General features: G+C 46.1%; 1 long non-coding RNA gene across 1 annotated transcript in view; it reads left to right on the top strand.

The window, feature by feature from the left end:
• LOC132347788 (uncharacterized) overlaps positions 1 to 8,804 on the top strand; it is a 32,854-nt gene extending 24,050 nt beyond the window's left edge. Inside the window, exons 2-3 of the long non-coding RNA XR_009497297.1 lie at positions 6,084 to 6,219; positions 7,859 to 8,804. This is a non-coding gene — a long non-coding RNA (uncharacterized LOC132347788). The remainder of the gene's footprint in view (positions 1 to 6,083; positions 6,220 to 7,858) is intronic.
• Positions 8,805 to 18,682: the final 9,878 nt, after the last annotated feature.

Raw genomic sequence — 18,682 nt, 5'->3', positions numbered from 1 at the left:
AGATAACCCACTCCATCTGTGCTGCTGAGAGGATTATTTACAAAGGCTTAGCAGGATCAAGGAGATTCAGCAAGGGATGGTGTAGTACCCAGGGGCTGACAACAGCTGGGAGCCATTACTACCCTGGTTCTCAAGAGTCAAGGGGGAAAGTGATATTAAAACCTGAAAGAAGAAAGTCAAGTAGATGAGGCAGCCTTGATAAGAACAGAGCTTTGGTGGAGGGCCATGATCAACCTGGCAGGAGGAGCCTGGATCATAAACACTCAGCTCCACCTCTCCGAAACCAACCCCACATCTCATGCTGGTTCCTCCCAATAGCTGAATCCAACCAAAGCCAGAATGCAGGTAACCCCGTTGATGCATTCCAGTTGGGACAGCTTCCCAGGATGAGAAAGTGGATCTGGAAGCACTAATGGAAAAAAACAAAACAAACAAACAAAAAGGGCACACCCACTTTATGAAGTCAGTCTCCCAGAGGTAGAGCCTGAAACTCACTCTCCCAGCTTCCCTTGCAGCTAGAACCCAATCATGTGACCCAGGATCAGCCAATCAGATGTGTTCAGGTGTAACATCCATTGCACTGAAAGGCGATGGCCTGGGATGCACTCTGACATTGCGGTGGGGAGACATCCAGCCTGCAGAGGTACCAGTGACAGGTGTCTTAGTGGTGCTGTTTTCGGTAGTGTTAGTGGGTCACGTTGCAGTGCCCAGGCCTGGTGAAGCAACCCAGGGGTACAATTCAAACTGTGCAGATTTTAAGCCTTATTTTCTGTCCTGGGAATTCAGTAAGCTTTCTGGTACCCTCAATGCAATCCTTTTCTGCCTAAACTAACTAAAGCAATGGTCCCCAACCTTTTTGGCACCAAGCACCGGTTTCGTGGAAGACAATTTTTCCACGGACTGGGGTTGGGGGGGATGGTTCAGGCGGTAATGCGAGCGATGGGGAGAGATGGGGAGCAGTAAGTGAAGCTTCGCTCGCTCACCCACCGCTCACTCCTGCTGTGTGCCCGGTTCCTAAGAGGCCATGGACCAGTACCGGTCCACAGCCTGCGAGCTGGGGACCCCTGGGCTAAAGCAGATGCTGTTGCTGGCAACTATGAACTCTGACTGATGCACTCCTCTACTCAAGAACCTTCTATGGCTCCCTCTTGCCATTGAAATGCTAAACCCCTTCACAAGATTCTTCAGAATCTGGATCAAATCCAACTTATGTTCCAAGCCTGAATAAAATCCTCTCCTCACTCCCACCTTCCTCCCAACTGCCTTGCTCTCCAGTCGCAAAGAAGTCAACATGCTCTGTATCACCTCCGTGCCTCTGTATAGAGTCACTCCCTGCCTGCCTGTATCACCATTTTCCCTCCCCTTTATCTAAAAAATTCAGTTTTTGAGAATGCAGTGCAGTCACCTCCTCCATGAAGCCTTCCTGTCCTGCCTCTAAGAAGATGTTGTGATCCTTTCCCTGTGCTCCCTTAGTTCTGGGCTAATGTGTCTACTGATGTTCTTATTATACTTTCCTGTGTTTATGTGTCAATCTGCTCCCGACCAGGATGGGAGCAGGGTCTGTGTCTTAGACTCTGTCATAATTTCCTAGGGTGCCATAACAAATTACCACAAACTGGGTGACTTAAAACAACAGAAATCTATTCTCTCATAGTTCTGGAAGCCAGAAGTCGGAAATCAAGGTGTCTGCAGAGTTGGTTCCTTCCGGAGGCTCAATAAATGCTTGGACCAGGTGAATGAGTGAATGGAGTATACGGAAATCTTTCTGGTAGATCAAAAGTCAGTGTTTCCTACCAACAGCCCCTTTCCTTCAGGGACCAGGGTCAAGTGTATAGAACATCTGTCAGGAGAAAATGCAGCTGCTCCTCCATTTCTCCTGACCCACCTCCAACCCCCCACCAACTCTTTAGTCAATTTTTTTATAACCCAGCCAGGCAAACAGGTTTGGCTCAAATCTCCCTTTCATTCTTAGACTACCTAATTTCATTTTTTATTTTTTCCCGGCTTTACTGAGGTATAATTTTTTTTCTTTTTTTGGCTGTGTTGGGTCTTCATTGCTGCACGCGGGCTTTCTCTAGTTGCGGGGAGCAGGGGCTACTCTTCGTTGTGGTACACAGGCTTCTCCTTGCGGTGGCTTCTCTTGTTGCAGAGCATGGGCTCTAAGCGCATGGGCTTCAGTAGTTGCAGCACACAGGCTCAGTAGTTGCAGCACGCGGGCTCTAGAGCACAGGCTCAGTTGTTGTGGCGCACAGGCTTATTTGCTCCTCAACACGTGGGGTCTTCCTGGGCCAGGGCTCGAACCCGTATCCCCTGCATTGGCAGGTGGATTCTTAACCACTGAGCCACCAAGGAAGTCCCTTCAGGTATAACTGACAAATAAAAATTGTATACATATATACAAATAAAAACTGTATATAGGTGTACAACATGATGTTTTGATACACATATATGCTGTGAAATAATCAACACGATCACGTTAACTAAGATATCCATCACTTCACTCACCTAGTTACCATTTTCTTTTGTTTTCTTGTGTGATGAGAATACTTAAAATCTACTCTCTTAGCAAATTTCAAGTATACAATACTGTACTGTTGACTATAATCATCAGGCTGTACATTAGATCTTCAGAATGTATTAATCTTACATAACTGAAAATTTGGAATGGGAGAAAATATTTGCAAACCATGTATCTGATAAGAGGTTAGTATGCAAAATATGTAAGGAATTCATACAACCCCAAAACATACACACACCAGAAAAAAAAAAGCAAATAATCTGATTAAAAAACAGGCAAAGGACCTGAACAGACATTTCTCTAAAGATGTACAAATGGCCAACATCACTAATCACCAGGGAAATGCAAATCAAAACCACAATGAGGGGACTTCCCTGGTGGTCCAGCGGTAAAGAATCCGCCTTCCAATGCAGGGGACGTGGGTTCAATCCCTGGTTGGGGAACTAATATCCTACGTGCCACGGGGCAACTAAGCCCGCGTGCCACAACTACTGAGCTCACGCGCCTCAACCAGAGAGAAGCCCGAGCGCCACAATGAAGACCCGACACAGCCAAAAAAATTAAGAAAATAAATAAATATTTTTAAAAAAAAACGCAATGAGACATCATCTCACAGCTGTTAGGATGGCTATTATCAAAAAAACAGGAGATAAGTGCTGGTGAGAGTGTGGAGAAAGGGAACTCTTGTGCACTGTTGGTCAGAATGTAACATGGTGCGGCCACTATGGAAAACAGTACGGCAGTTCCTCTGATTTCTTTTGCGCTTCCTGCAAGTGACTGGCTTATTGTCAATGGAACATTCTCAAGAGAGGTAATCTCAGCACCTCCCTTTTCCTCCCCTCTGTTCCAGCCGAAAATGCCACCATAATGGCTTCCATCTGGGACAGGAGGTAAGAAATGAGGAGGCACCTGGGGATGTGAAGGAAGTTAGGGTGTGGAGGCAGGAAGAGCTCAGACACACATCTAGCCAGTGGCTGGACCAGGGGCTCATGGTGGGGACCAGGGAAAGAGTGAATCTAAATGCAAAGTCAAGTTTCTTCTCTTTCGCTTGAAAAGTACAAATCTATGCTTGACACAGACAACTTCATGCAAAAAGAGAAGCCGGAAGCGAGCCACAGGTCCCAGGTCCCTAGTAAAGGAAGCTCACTACCATTGTGAGTTTTCTAAGGAACAATCCTAGTATCATGTGTCAGTTAAATGCATGGGCTTTGGAGTTAGTCCCATCTGGTGGTAATTCTCTGCTCTAGCACTTGGCAGAGATGTTGTAGTGGGTTAAATACCAGTCCCCGCAAAGCTGTGTCTATTTGGAACCTCAGAATGTGACCTTGTTTGCAGTAAGGGTCTTTGCAAAGGTAATTAAGGTAAGAATCTCAAGATAAAACCACCCTGAATTCGGGTGAACCCTGTATCCAATGATGGGTGTCATTATAAAAGAAAGAAAAGAGAAAACACACAGAGAAACCCCAAGGAGAAGCCCAGTTGAAGACAGAGGCAGAGACTGGTGTGATGAGTCTGCAACCCAAGGAATGCCAGGCACCTCCAGAAACCAAAGAGGCAAGGAAGGATCATCCCCTAGAGCCTCCAGAGACAGCCATGACCCTGCTGACACCTTGATTTTAAACTTCTCGCCTCCAGAACTTAGAGAATAAATTTCTGTTGTGTTAAGCCGCCAAGTTTAGCAGTCCTAGAAACCAATAACAGATGTGATACCAGGCAAGCCGTTTCATTTCTCCTCTCTAAACCTCTGTTTTCTTGTCTTTAAAATGGGTACAATAGTAACATCTACCCCTCAGGGGTGGCAGGAAGATTCGATTCAAGGCTGTCTTCAGGGCTGCTGTCATCATAATTCTTACAAGCCTATCAATTACGGAGGGGAGAGCCATGAACAGACTATCCCCATGCCTTGAGACAACTGTCTAGCACACACAAAGGGAAGAAGAGGGAGCAATGTGTCATTCTTGTAGACATCAGAGGTGAGAGCTGGGAAGGGCAGGATAAAAGCAGAGAAGACCTCAGATGATGTACATGGGGAGGAAAGGGACCCCAGAGACAGGCTGGAGAAATGCAGAGAGAAAACCTAAAAGAAAAAAAAGATCATGCTCCTTCCGATGCTTCTGAGAGGGCCTGAGACACAACTCTGCATCTCTCTGAGCCTCAGTTTGTTTTTCCACAAAATGGGGATCATAATAGAATCTCTCTTGTACGATTTTCTGAGGGTAAAATGACACTTGGTGTAGAAAGTGCTTGAGATAATAATGCCTGGAATTCATTCATTCATTCCATTCATAATTGTTGGACCCACATATGGGCCAGGCACCATGCTAGGCATGTAGGAAGCACTCAGTAAATGTTCTCCATCATTTTTATTTGTGTTATTATTATTGGGTGAGCTGGAAACATCTGTGTGGCCATGAGCTTCCCTGATTGTGGAAGAAAGATGCAAACGGACCATCCTTTTCCTCTCCCTCAATCTCAGCCCGCAGACATTCTCCTTGGCATCCTTCTTAGAGGCCTCCAACCATCAGCAAAGATTTTTCAGGACCACAAAGGACTGGGGGTAAAATCGTCCCACTCCTGTACCGTGGGAATCTGCCCTGAGGACATGGCCCCGGCTTCCCAGAAATGCAACAGGAGTGATGGGACAGCCATAAATCTTACAAGTGACTTCAAGCTAATCAATCATGGCGCTCAACAGAGAAACAGGACACAGGGACTTTGCAAGCTCCCTTGTGCCCTCAGACCCAAGAAGAAAGATCACTTCATTTGTTCATTCATTCATTCTTTCTTTCTTTCAATAAGTAGTTGTTGAGCATCTCTATGTGTTAGGAACTGTTCCAGGCTCCAGGAAGATAAAGGGGAAAAATAAACAATGTCCCTCCCATCATGGAGCTAATAGCTCTGCTTATTGTACAGATGAGTATATTATTTCAGACCATAGACAAGTACACCAAGGAGAAGTTATCCAAGGTAATGAGAGTGTTCATAGAGGGATCTGACCATGGGGTCAAGAGAGGGGACTGATTGGGGAAAGCTAAGAGCTGAAGAATGGTACATAGGAGTTAAGCAGGCAAGGAGGGGAGTGGAAAAGTGTTCCAGGCAACGGGAACAGCTGGTGCAAAGGCCCTGTGGTTACAGGGAGTACTGCTGGAGGGTGGAAAGGGAGGAGGGCTATGGAGAGCAAGGAATGAGATAGGGCTGGAAGGTAGCAGCAGGCTCATGAGATTGATGCTACATCTCGGCTCCATTTCACAGGTAAGAACCCAGGTCAAGGAGGTTTAGTCACTTGCCCAAGCAGCAAAGGATGTCCTTGACGTGTCTTAACTTAGGGGTTTTGGGTTTTGCTTTGTTTGTTTGCTTGCATAAGCAAAAGGAAGATAAGGAGAGATTTTGGAAAGGAGGTTGGAATAAGGTGGGGGTGAGGGATAGACATGCATGGCTTAAGCACAGTTCCCCGGACAAGCGGATGGGCCAGAGTATTATTATCGTTTTGCCTTTAAACAGCACTTTTGTTTTTCTTTTTTGTTTGTTTGTTTGTTTTGTTTTATTTTTTGGCTGCTCTGCCCAGGATGTGGGATCTTAGTTCCCTCACCAGGGATTGAACCCGTGCCCCCTGGAGTGGAAGCATGGAGCCTTAACCACTGGACCACCAGGGAAGTCCTCCACTTCTGATTTTCTATTTATGATTCCCTTCAACTTTCCAGGTAAGTATTATTATCCCCATTTTCCTAGAAGGGAAACTGAGGCCATGAAAAGTGAAATGTCTTGCTCTGAAGCAGAGAGCTCATAGTGCTAAAGGTGGGATTTGAACTCCACTTTTCTGGCTCCTAAATCAGTGCGCCTATGGGCCACCTCCAACTGCCACTCTGGGGCAACCATCTGTCTTTGCCCCAACTGTCTCATCCCACATGCCATTCTGTGCTAAGACCGTTCTCACAAACACACAGGGTGACCCTGGAAGAGGTCATTTTCAGTAGGAGCCTCAATTAACTCTAATCTGGTTTCCACACTCTCACTGGAAAAGGTGAAAAAAAATAAATGGTTGTCAGGAATTTCATTTTTTAAGTAACTTTTTATGGATCAGGACCCATATTTTCATCCTCATTCCCATACTTTTCCCATCTGTGATGTTAGCCAAGCTTACCTTTACCTCTCTGAGCCTGTTTTTGTAAAAAGACTGGCTAGCCTGAGAATTACATGAAAAACACAAGACCTTGAATGTAGCCCCTGGTGTGTAGACTGTGCTCTGCCGAGTTAGCCTTTACCGTTGCTCTAACTATGATTAGAGCCATGAATGAGCTTTCCTCAAGAATTTCCTTCATAAAAAGTCAAATGCAGTCACCAGACAAGGCATCGAGCCATTTTGGAAAGACCCTTAACAAACAAGCTTTGGAGAAACCACTACAGAAAATAAATTATCTGATGAACCATTGGTTAATCAGGGGAAAAAATGTATATGAACTTAAATCTGGGAGCAGTCTGCCCACACAGGTTCTAATCTAGCAGACAGACTCCTGCTGGGATATTCTGCGTGGCCCCCTCTTCCCTGCAATAATACTGCAAGGATGCTCTATCCGCATTGGACACCTCATCTGTCCTGGCTATGAAAAGAAAAACTGGGTTAACAACTCCCTTTTATTGAGCATTTATCCTTTTCAGATACTACACTAGTGGTTACATACATTGGTATACATTACATCTCACATAAGCATCATATCAACCCTCTGGAGCATATATTCTTGTTACCCCCATTTTACAGATGAGAACACTGAGGTTGGTTAAGCCAAGTGGCAGAGGCAGGTTTTGAACCCTGGGCTGTTTGATGCTACACATTTAGAACATTTTGCTCAGCAGCCTCACTGGTTGATGTCCAAGCCCTTTCCAGATCTCAGAATTGCACAGTTCTCAGGTGTAGACTCACCCTTAGTCCTGCTTCCTGGAAATCCTCTTATGCACATTATTCTTCCATAGGTCAGTCCTGGCAGCCCCAGGCAGGATCAGGGGACAGCCAGGCCAGGGAAGTTAAGTTTCTCGGCCATAAATTCCCTGTCTCTCACACGCCCCTTAACAGCTTATCTTTGGAATACATGACCCGGGATAAAGCTGGGTGGGGGCAGGCCAAGTCATAAAGCAGATGGCCAGGGGACATGGAGTATCTGGGTGAAGCTCCTGACATTCCAGCTGGACGATGGCAGCAGACCAGCCAACTCTCCCCTCCCCCTGCAAAATGGCCTGACCCAGAGAGACGCCACAGGGAAGTCACCAGAGGTCTTCTCTCATCCGTCCCCAATCTTGCCAGATCCATTACCCCCTGTCTGTCCTTCACCCTCTGATGTTTTTCAGATGTGTGAATATGATATGAAAGCTCCTATTTCAAAGCCCCTGTGGACTGAGGCTCCAGCCTCTTGGTCCCCAGGCTCTTCATTAAGGTCCTTTCCCATAGACGGACAGACGGATGGATGGATGGATGGATGGATGGATGGATGGAGCCAGCATACATGACTGCAGTGATGCCATCTTCCCAAAGGTCTTTGTCTTTCTGACAGAAAGGGCACCAGAGCTCCCTCGACCCAGAGTGAGGCCAGAAGAAGAAAGCTGGGGGAAAGATTAAACTCCTGCTAACCCAGGGGTGAGCAATCAGAAAGCTCAAATGACCACACATTGGGGTGACGGTGTGGGGGGAGAGTGCCCAGGGAACCTATAATCACTGGAGACTGTTTTCCAACAGCAGTATCTTGGGCAGGACTCCTCAGCCTCAGCTGTGCATTAACATCACGGGGGAAGAGTTTCTTAAATACCGTTGCTTGGACCAACCCTGGCGATTCTGATTTATTTGGCCAGAAGTTGGACTCGGCTGTATTGTGTTTGCTCTCTGAGTTTCTTAGGTGATTGTGTTAGTTGTCTATTGCTGCATCACAAATTACCACAAACACAGGGGCTCAAAACAACACACATGTTGTCTCATGGTTTCTGTGGGTCAGGAATCTGAGCATGACTCAGCTGGAGCCTCTGCTTCAGTATCTCTTATGAGGCAACAGTCAAGGAGTCGACCAGGGCTGGGGTCTCATCTGAAGGCTCTACTGGGGAAGGATCCACTCCCAAGCTCCTGTGTCATTAGCAGGATCCAGTATCTTGCAGGTTGTACAACTGATGGTCTCAGTTCCTTACTGGAGATTGGTACCAAACCAAACCTGTACTTCTCATGCTTTAAAAAGCATATAAATCTCCTAGGGACCTTGTTACAATGTAGATTCTAACTGGTGCCTGACACTCTGCATTTCTTACAAAGTCCCAGGTGATATGCAGGCTGCTGGTCCTCAAATATTTGGAGGGAGCAGCAAGGATCCAGGGAATGTCGTAAGGCCAAGCAGATGTTTTTAAGGTCCAATTTCCACCTCATCTTTAGCAGCATTAGAGTTAAGGTGCCATACCCCAAAACTGCAAAGCATAAAGCTCAGTCCACCATGACACTGGATTAACCAGAATCCCATGTTCAGTATCACATCACTGAGCACGTCTCCTATTTCCAGTCAATTGGGGTAGTCCCAAAACCCTAATGTTTTGGTTTTTGAGATTTCTTTTTATAAATCAAAAGAGTTCATACACGTAAATACATACATATAATGTATTACATAAAGCAACTCCAGTGATGTTACAGAAACACAGTGTTTACTGTCGACCTACTAGAAGCTCCAAAGGTGACCAAACTTGGAAATAAAGAGAACAAACTTTGAGTTCCCAGTACATACTCTTTCAATTAAAAACGTTCAGCGTCCTATTGCCTTGATTTCCAAAAAAAAATTCTGAAATCCAAATATGTATTAAAACTGATGTGTACAGTTGATAATAGTGATGCTTTTGTTTCCCTAAAACGTCACCAATAATTTGATGTATATTATTATTGCGATAATCTCTTAAGTCTCCCCATCTCCACCTTTGCACCCTACTGTCCACTCAGCACAGCCACCAGAGTTAACCTCATAAAGGTTAAGTCAGATCAGGTCCCTGTCTCACTCAGAGTATAATCCAAAATCCTTACCACGGTCTACCTATGTGATCAGGCCCCCTGGACCTCTCTGATTTCATCTTCTACCCGCCTTCCCATCACTCACTCTGCTCCAGCCACATGGGTCTCCTGGCTGTTCTCTGAATATGCCAAGCACAGCCCACCCCAGGGCCTTCGCACTTGCAAATCCTTCTGCCTGCAACACCTTAGTCCAATACTTGCATGTCTCACTCCCTCATTTCCTACATGTTTCCACCCAAACGTCACCTTATCAGAGAGGTCTATCCATGACTACCCTATTTATAAAAGCCCTATATCCTACTTTAACTGACTTTATAATACTTATCATTTGTTTCTTGTCTGGCTCCCCAAACCAGAAGGTATGTCCTACTGAGATGAGGGGTTTTGTTTGCATTATTTACTGCTGTGTCCTCTGCACCTAAACAGTGCCTGGGCCACAGTTGGCAATCAAATAATTTTTCAAGGAATTACATGATAAATATGACCTTTTTTAAAATGTTCTTCATAACATAGTTAAGCAAAAGTTACTATTAATGCAATTTACAGATGAGCGACCTCAGGGTCAGAGGGATCAGCTAATTTACAGGGGGTACCAAGCTGGTAAGTGTCAGAGCTGGTATGTCACCCCAGTCCCTGTGGTTTGAAAGCCTGAGACCTTTCCATGTGAGCTCAGAAGGGACAGATGAACCCAGAGGGTTTGGAGCCCCCTGGGGTCCAGGATTTCTCTTCAAGAACCTTAACCACACCTGAGCCCAAAGGTAGGATATGAAATACCCAAACTAGATCCCTAGGTGGAGACCAGCACTGTTGCCACGTAAAATCCACAGCCCAGAAAAAAGAGTGAGGAAAGCTGCTCACCCAACTTTCATAACCTTAGAGAACTTTCTTCTAGGTTTGTCACCCACCACCATCACAGATCCAGAGTGGGGATGAGTAGTTCCTAAATTCTTTTCATAAAGGTTTATCTAACTGATCTGGATTATACCACCTGCCACTTTAAAACCAGATAAAGACCAAAATAAGAAAAACTATACATTGCCTTTTAATACTTCTTAACTCAGTTCTTCCCAGGATATACGCTGGCATCAGCAAGGATTTATAGGAAGGCTGTATGGACCTGGGTTCAAATCCTGACTCCACCAGTTACCAGCTGTGTGACCTTAGGCAACTTACTTAACCTCTCTGTACCTCATCCATAAAATAGGGATAGTTCCAGTCTCCTGGGAATATTGGAAGACCTAAGTGAGATGGTCTGTGCAAAGTGCTTGGCACATACTAAGTACTCCATAAATATTAAGGTTTAATTCTTTTTCATTCATGGGCTGTATTGTCCTTTAATTTGAATCAACAACACGTCTCTGAGTGCCTACCAGTTTTTGAGTGAGTCTTTTCCCAATATTATCTCATTCCAGCCTCGCTCCACGAATAGCTCTCTCCCAAAGCTATTTATGTCTACATAGAGGAGGAATGGTATCATTTTAACATGCAATCAAGTGAAAAATATTAGGAATTTTACCCGTTGCGTCATTTGTGAGTCTTTGAAAGCCGGCGCATGTGTGGCACTTACAGCCCATCTCAGTTTGGATCACCCACACTTCATGTGCTCGATGGCCACACGTGGCTGATGGCTGCTGTACTGGACAGCACAAGTTGTCCTGGATGCAAATTCCCCTGCATGACTGTCCTCTGAGATCAAGATGCTTCTCACCCCTGCAATCCCTGCCCTCCACGCGGAAAGTTCTCATCTGTCCATAATCAGCTTCCCACAACTTCGTAGAACCACAGAGGAGCAGTGCCCCTCCTGGAGCTCTACCTGGGATGGGTCCGGCTGAGAGGGCAGCCCAAGCTTGCAGAGGGAGACAATGAGAGGATGGGTGCTGTGAGGTCAGCCCCCTCTGCCTGCTCTGCTCCCAGGAAGCCTGCCCTGCCCTGTCTTCTGTGCCCTTTTATTTATTTACTTATTTATTTATTTATGGCTGTGTTGGGTCTTCACTGCTGCGTGCGGGGTTTCTCTAGTTGCGGCGAGCGGGGGCTACTCTTCCTTGCGGTGCGCGGGCTTCTCACTGCGGTGGCTTCTCTTGTTGAGGAGCACGGGCTCCAGGTGCGCGGGCTTCAGTAGCTGTGGCTCGCGGGCTCTAGAGCGCAGGCTCAGTAGTTGTGGCGCACGGGCTTAGTTGCCCCGAGGCATGTGGGATCTTCCCGGACCAGGCCTAGAATCCGTGTCCCCTGCATTGGCAGGCAGATTCTTAACCACTGCGCCACCAGGGAAGTCCCTGTGCCCTTTCTTAGGTCTGTCTTCTCCCTCTGTGTCAACACCAAGTGAGGAACACAAACCAACACCGCAGGCATCTGAGTAGAAATACACAAGCACACGGCGCGGAGCGGTGGGGACTCCCGGCAAACTCGGAGCCACGTGCCGCGTCTGAAAGGGCCGCCCCTGCTCACCTTCTACGGATTGCTGGCAATCAGGACATGAGCCCGGTGTGGCTAGATCTCCCACCTTTTCAAGCTGAGAGGTTGAGATTATTATATGAAATCTGATATTTAGTTTTGGCTCAATAGATTTTTTAACAGACTTTATTTTTTAGAGCAGTTTTAAGTTCACAGCAAAATTGAACAGGAGGTACAGAGATTTCCTATACACCCCTTACCTCCCACACAGAGACGGCCTCACCCATTGCCCGCAGCCCCCAGCAGAGTGGGACATTTGTTATAATCAATGAACCTACACTGACTCACCGTCATCACCAAAGACCATAGTTGACATTAGGGTGCACTCCTGGTATTATACACTCTATGAGTTTGGATAAATGTATAATGACATGTATCCACCATTATATATCATACAGAATAGTTTCACTGCCCTAAAAATCCTGTGTTCCACCTATTCATCCCTGGTCAAAAGACTTAACACACCAAATGCAATTATGTCATCACTAAAAACTGTCAGCTGCACCCTTGGCTGTTGTTGGCCTCTTTTTTTTTTTTTTTTTTTTTAATAAATTTATTTATTTATTTATTTTTGGCTAAGTTGGGTCTTCACTGCTGTGCACGGGCTTTCACTAGTTGCCGTGAGCGGGGGCTACTCTTCATTGCGGTTTGCGGGCTTCTCACTGTGGTGGCTTCTCGTTGCGCAGCACGGGCTCTAGGCGTGCAGGCTTCAGTAGTTGTGGCACGTGGGCTCAGTAGTTGTGGCTCACAGGCTCTAGAGCACAGGCTCAGTAGTTGTGGCACACGAGCTTAGTTGCTCCGCGGCATGTGGGATCTTCCCGGACCAGGGCTCGAACCCATGTCCCCTGCATTGGCAGGCGGATTCTTAACCACTGCGCCACCAGGGAAGTCCTGGCCTCTTTTGATTCATTCATGTAATAAAGATTTACTGAGTGTCTACTCTGAGCTTGGTTCTGTAAATAGGAGATCTGGGCAACAACTCAACTCCTGCCCTCCAGCAACTTACAGTTTGCTGGATGAGCCAGGCTAGAAAAATCACAATGACAATTGTGAGACAACCTTATGACCGTGATGATGGGCTGAACAAAACTTGGGGGTTAGGAAGACTGCCTGGAGGAGGTGACTTCCAAGGCACAACCTGAGGATGCATGGAAGGAAGAGCATTGCAGTGGGTAGGAAACAGATGCGCAAAGTCCTGGAGCAGAAGGGGAGAGTGGTTAAGTAAAGTAGGGCTGAACAAGACGGAGTAACTGATGGCATTTAGCAAAAGGGACTTTCCTCTCCTTTTACATGTAGCCTATTGGAAAAGCCTGACTTTCGGCTGTTGTGATGGGGAAAGCCGTAGACATTTTGCTGGTGTCAAAACTGTCCCTTACACTTCCAAATGCTGGGGGCTCTTTCTGCTTTAATCCACAGAATTAGCTTCTGGCCCTACCAGCGCCATTCCCTGAATTGCTGGAGGACAAGGGTCAATGCATTAAGCAGGGCCGATTAATACCCAGCTGTAAATCCCAGAAGCAGCATTTAAGCAGCAGTAATATTTCACATGGGATTGCTCCAGACATCCATCGGCCCATCTTTGGGAGGGTATGTGCTGTGCCCCGGGCCGGCCGTGTTTACGAGCCTCGCCAAGCCCTCCTGGGCAGCGCTCTCCACACACCACCCTTTGATCAGGGAAATCCAATACCTGAGGTCTGGGCTTTATGGGCAAGCAAGTCTAGATTAAGGGAATTAACGACAGTAGATCACAACTAATAAAACGGTGCCTGAGCCCCACCACAGCGTGGCCCCGTGGGACAGGTCGGGGGGTGGAAGAGCCATCCAGGGTCCCACCCAAAGGCCGCCACTCCCAGCCTCCTCCCAGCGCTGCCCGTGCAGGGGGGCTGAGAGTGTGTATTTGTGTGTGTATTTTCACCCGAATCCTCTCGTACAATTTATTTTCCTAGTCTCCACTCTCCACAGAACCTTTCACGTACCAGCTTAGATTTGACATTTCCTAGAGAAACAGGGACTCCCAGACGATGCACGTATTCATTTATTTCTCCAAGCAATCACTCACTCATCAAATATTTAGGATGAATAGATATGGTAGGCACTGTTGCGAGTTGAATTGTGCCCCTCAGAGGATATATTTCAAATCCTAACCCCTCATACCTGTGAATGTGACCTAATTTAGAAATAGGGGGACTTCCCTGGTGGTCCAGTGGTTAAGACTCCCCACTCCCAACGCAGGGGGCACGGGTTTGATCCCTGGTTGGAGAACTAAGATCTTGCAAGCCACGAGGAGGCCAAAAAAAAAACAAAAATCAAAAACAGAAATAGAGTCTTTGCAGATGTAATCTGGTTAAGATGAAGTAGTACTGGATTCAGGTGAGCCCTAAAGCCAATGATTGCTGTCCTTAGAGGAAGACAGACACACAGGGATGAGGCCATGTGACAATGAAGGCAGAGACTGGAGTGATACAGCCACAAGCCAAGAAAGGCCAAGCCTCACTGGCAACACCAGAAGCTGGGGGAGAGGCATGGAACATATTCTCCCTCGGAGGTCGCCAGAAGGAATCAACCTTGCTGACACCCTGGTTTTGGACTTCTGACTTCCTGAATCATGAGAGAATACATTTCTGTTGTTTCAGGTCACCCAGTTTGTGGTAACTTGTTACATCAGCCCCAGGACGCTAGAACAGGCACCATGGTCTCAGCGGTGAGTAAAACAGAGCCAGGTGCTACCTACAGGAGCCTCCAGTGTCCCTGGGAGAAAGACAAGGATGAGGCAGTTATAATGCAACATGGTGAGTTCTGGGAAAGAGAGAGCCCAGGGCTATCTGGAAGGCAGATGAGGGGCACCTAGCATGGAGGTATCATGGAAGGCTTCCAGGAAGAGGTGAGGTTTCTGCTGAAGTGTAAAGATGATTAGAGTTGGCTAGACATAGACTGGGAGGGAACGGTGCTAAAGGCAGAGGGACCAGCCAAAGAGAGGGTCCAGAGGTGAGACAAAAAGGGTGCATTTGAGGACAGACAGAGGACACAGGGTGGGATCCAGGTGGGGAAGGACTCTGTAAGTCAGGGTTAACGAGCGTGGGTTTGTCCTGTGGGCAGAGGGGAACCACCAAGGGGGTGAGTGACATAGCCCAGGTTGTGCTTAGAGGTTAATCCAGTAGCTGGGTACTGTGTTAATTGGAGTGAAGCTAAGTGCCTGGAGGTGCCTTAGGATAAAGTAAATACCTCGCTCTCTAGGAATCTCCCTATTATGCGTGGAGTGGTCCAAAGCCCCCTTCCTGTCATCCCTCTCTCCTAAAAGGTGGAAAATATGGGAAAGGGGCTTCTGGGGAGCAGGGCTCACAAGCCACACACATTGGCCATCATTTCCCTCCAGCAGTTTGCCAAACACCTACCCGGTACAAGTCCTAGACCTACATCAGCAGGCGCTGTTCCTGCTCTCTGGGAACATGTCAGAGCCTGGCACACTCTTTAATGTGCACTAAGATGAATCAAGCATATCATCCAGTCTGCCATAATGGAGCACAGACCTCTCTGGAATAACACAGAGTACGGCTGTTTTCAGAATAGGGCAGGGACACCTGGAAAGAATTCCTGATTGAGGGGAGGTAAATTTTGAACTGGGACGTGAAGCAGGTAATTTCACTAACACAAGAACAATGATAACAAGAGTGAGCATTTATTGAGCACCTACTGTATGCAGCACTCGCCATGCAGAGGGATTTCCAAATGGCTACCTCTTTTAATCCACCCAACGGGCATAGGCTGTGGGTGGTCCTGCCACACCCAGGCTCCAGATGAGGAATCTGGGCTGCAGGTAGGTGACCTGCCAAGGTCACGCAGCTCTTGAGTGGCGCAGCTGGGCTAAAAGCTCAGATGTGTCTTAACCTGGAGCCCGTGTACTTAATCACCCACTGCACACCCTGCATCCTCTTCTTCCTCCTTTCTTAGTTTTGAACCAGAGGGTGAGTGAGGGAGAATCAAGGAAAAGAGATGCAAATCAGGCAGAGGTTGAGCCTCCATTTAATTAAGGAAGGTAGTGGGGAGAAGGGAGCCCTCACCCCACACACCACCGTGACATGACAGTATCGCAGTGTCTTCTGTGGAAGAGGTACCAAGCTCATCCGTCAGCAGCCAATGGACCAGATGGGAAAATAAACCCCAGCTATCAATTCATATACGTCCAGTCCTCTTTAGGGGAGATCCATTCCAGGATCTGAGAAGCAGGAGAGACATCAACGCTTCAAGAAAAGTCTGATGTTTTAGGCAACAACCCTAACATTCTACAATAGTATGATCTACAGAGGAAGGTCCTCCCTACCCACAATGAGCCCTTGCCCCTCCCTTCCTTCTCTCTTCCCACTGCACACACCATGACTGCAGGTTAATCTGAACCATAAGGAAATTAAAAGGGTGTCGTAGGCATCTCTAAAGATGGCCACATCCTAATCCTCAGGACCTGTGAATCTGCTATGTTCCATGATGGCAAGGGGGAATTCGGGTAGCAGACGGAATTACGGTTGCTACTCAATTGACTGTAACATACCCTGGCTTATCTGGGCGGACCCAATGTAATTGGGGGGTGGGAAGGGAGGTGGGCAGAAGGAGGGAGGAGAGTCACTGTCAGAGTGATATGATGTAAAAGGCTTGATTAGCCAGTGCTACTTTGAAAGTGGAAGGGGCCATGAGCCAAGGAGTGGGGGCAGCCTTGAGAAACTGGAAGAGGCAAGCAAACAATTCTTCCCTAGAGCCTGCAGAAGGAACGCAGCCCAACCTTGATTTTAGCCCAGTGAGACCACATCTGACCTCCAGAGCTGCACATCCCAAGAACCCAGCACAGTGCCAGGGACAAAGCAGCTGCTCAGTAATGACCTGTGAATGATCTAGAATCCTCTTTCTTCTCATCGTGCTAATATTAACACCATCTGCCCCAGCACTCATGCTAGACACCGGGTCTACACGTGTATCTCCCACTCGGTGCTGTCAATTCTACTACCTCAACAACACTCACATCCATCCCCTCATCTACATTTTCCCTGCCTGTGTCTTGGATAAGACTCTCAGTGCATCTTGTCTGGAGCACTTCAATGGCCTCTGTCGTGGTTAGTTTTATGTGTCAATGTGGCTAGACCACGGTAGCCAGATATTTGGTCAAACGTCAGTCCACATGTCACTGTAAAGGCATTTTTTTTTAAAAATGAGATTAACATTTAAATCAGTAGATTTTGAATAAAGCAGATTACTCTCCACAATGTGGGTGGGCCTCGCCCAATCAGTTGACGGCCTTGTGACAAAAAGGCTGAGATTCCTCCAGGGACAGGAAATTCTGCTCCAGAGTGTCTTCAGACTCAAACTGCAATAGCAACTCTTCCCTGGGTCCCCAGGCAGCCTGCTGGCCTGCCCTGAAAATTTTGAACTTACCAGCATCCACAATCACATGAGTCAATTCTTTAAAATCTCTTTCTCTCTCTATGTCTCATTCTCTCTATGTATACTTTTTATATTTTATGAACATATTTATATTTTTATATATTTACATAAACATGATATTTATATAATTATAAATTGTATATAAATGTATACACCTTCATAAATTATAGTTTATGAATAGTAATTATAATTCAAAGGTTATAATAAAAGATTATGTACTATATAATAAATAATATATGGGTTATTTATATTTATAAATTATATATATGCATGCTATCTGTTCTGTTTCTCTGGAGAAGCCTGGACCAGCCTCAAAACTAGCCTCCTTGCCTCAAGCCTCGTTTCTCCCGTCCATTGTCACTTCTGTGTCTTTACTCACAAAACTTCCTTTGTCTGGGATTACCTCCTTCCAAATTAGTCTCCCGCACGTTCCAAGCCCCAGCCCCCCAGCTGGTCCCAGCCCCACACAGAATTGTCCATCTGAGATCAGTCAGGGTCAGACTCCGACCCAGGTTGCTCTGACCCCAAAGTTCATGCGCTTTAAGGTGGCTCAATGGTACACTCATAACCTAATTCAAGTGAGCATTTTTTAATTCTGGAAATTTTCAACATATAATAAAGTAGGGAAGGTAGAGGAAACAATATAACAAATTCCTCCTACCCATCTCCTAGCTTCAACAATTATCAGCTCATGGCTATTCTATTTCATCTACACCTTCCGTCTCCCTCCCTCATCTCTTGCATTATCTTGAAGCAAATACCAAACATCATACCCATCATCAAGCTGTTCACAAATATTTCAGAATGTATCTCTAAAAGATAAGGGCTTTCTATTTTAACATAACCACAATACCACTGTCACACCCCCAAATTTAACAATTTAACAATAATCTTTAATATTATCAAATGTCCAGTCCAGTATTCAGATTTCTAGTAATCTCATATGTCATTAGTTATTTTTTCAGTTTTTAAACTTTTTTTCATATTTATTTCTTTTTTCCTTCCAATTTTATTGAGATATAACTGACATACAGCACTGTAGAAGTTTAAGGTGTCCAGCATAACGATTTGACTTACAGACATCCTGAAATGATGACCACAATAGGTTTAGTGAACCTCCATCATCTCATATAAATACAAAATTAAAGGAACAGAAAAACTATATTTTTTCCTTGTCATGAGAACTCTTAGGATTTACTCTCTTAGCAACTTTCGTCTATAACATCCAGCAGTGTTAATTATATTTATCATGTTGTATCTTA

Source organism: Balaenoptera ricei, chromosome 14 (genome assembly GCF_028023285.1).
Source record: "Balaenoptera ricei isolate mBalRic1 chromosome 14, mBalRic1.hap2, whole genome shotgun sequence".
Taxonomy (NCBI): domain Eukaryota; kingdom Metazoa; phylum Chordata; class Mammalia; order Artiodactyla; family Balaenopteridae; genus Balaenoptera; species Balaenoptera ricei.
This window is presented reverse-complemented; position numbering and strand designations above follow the sequence as displayed.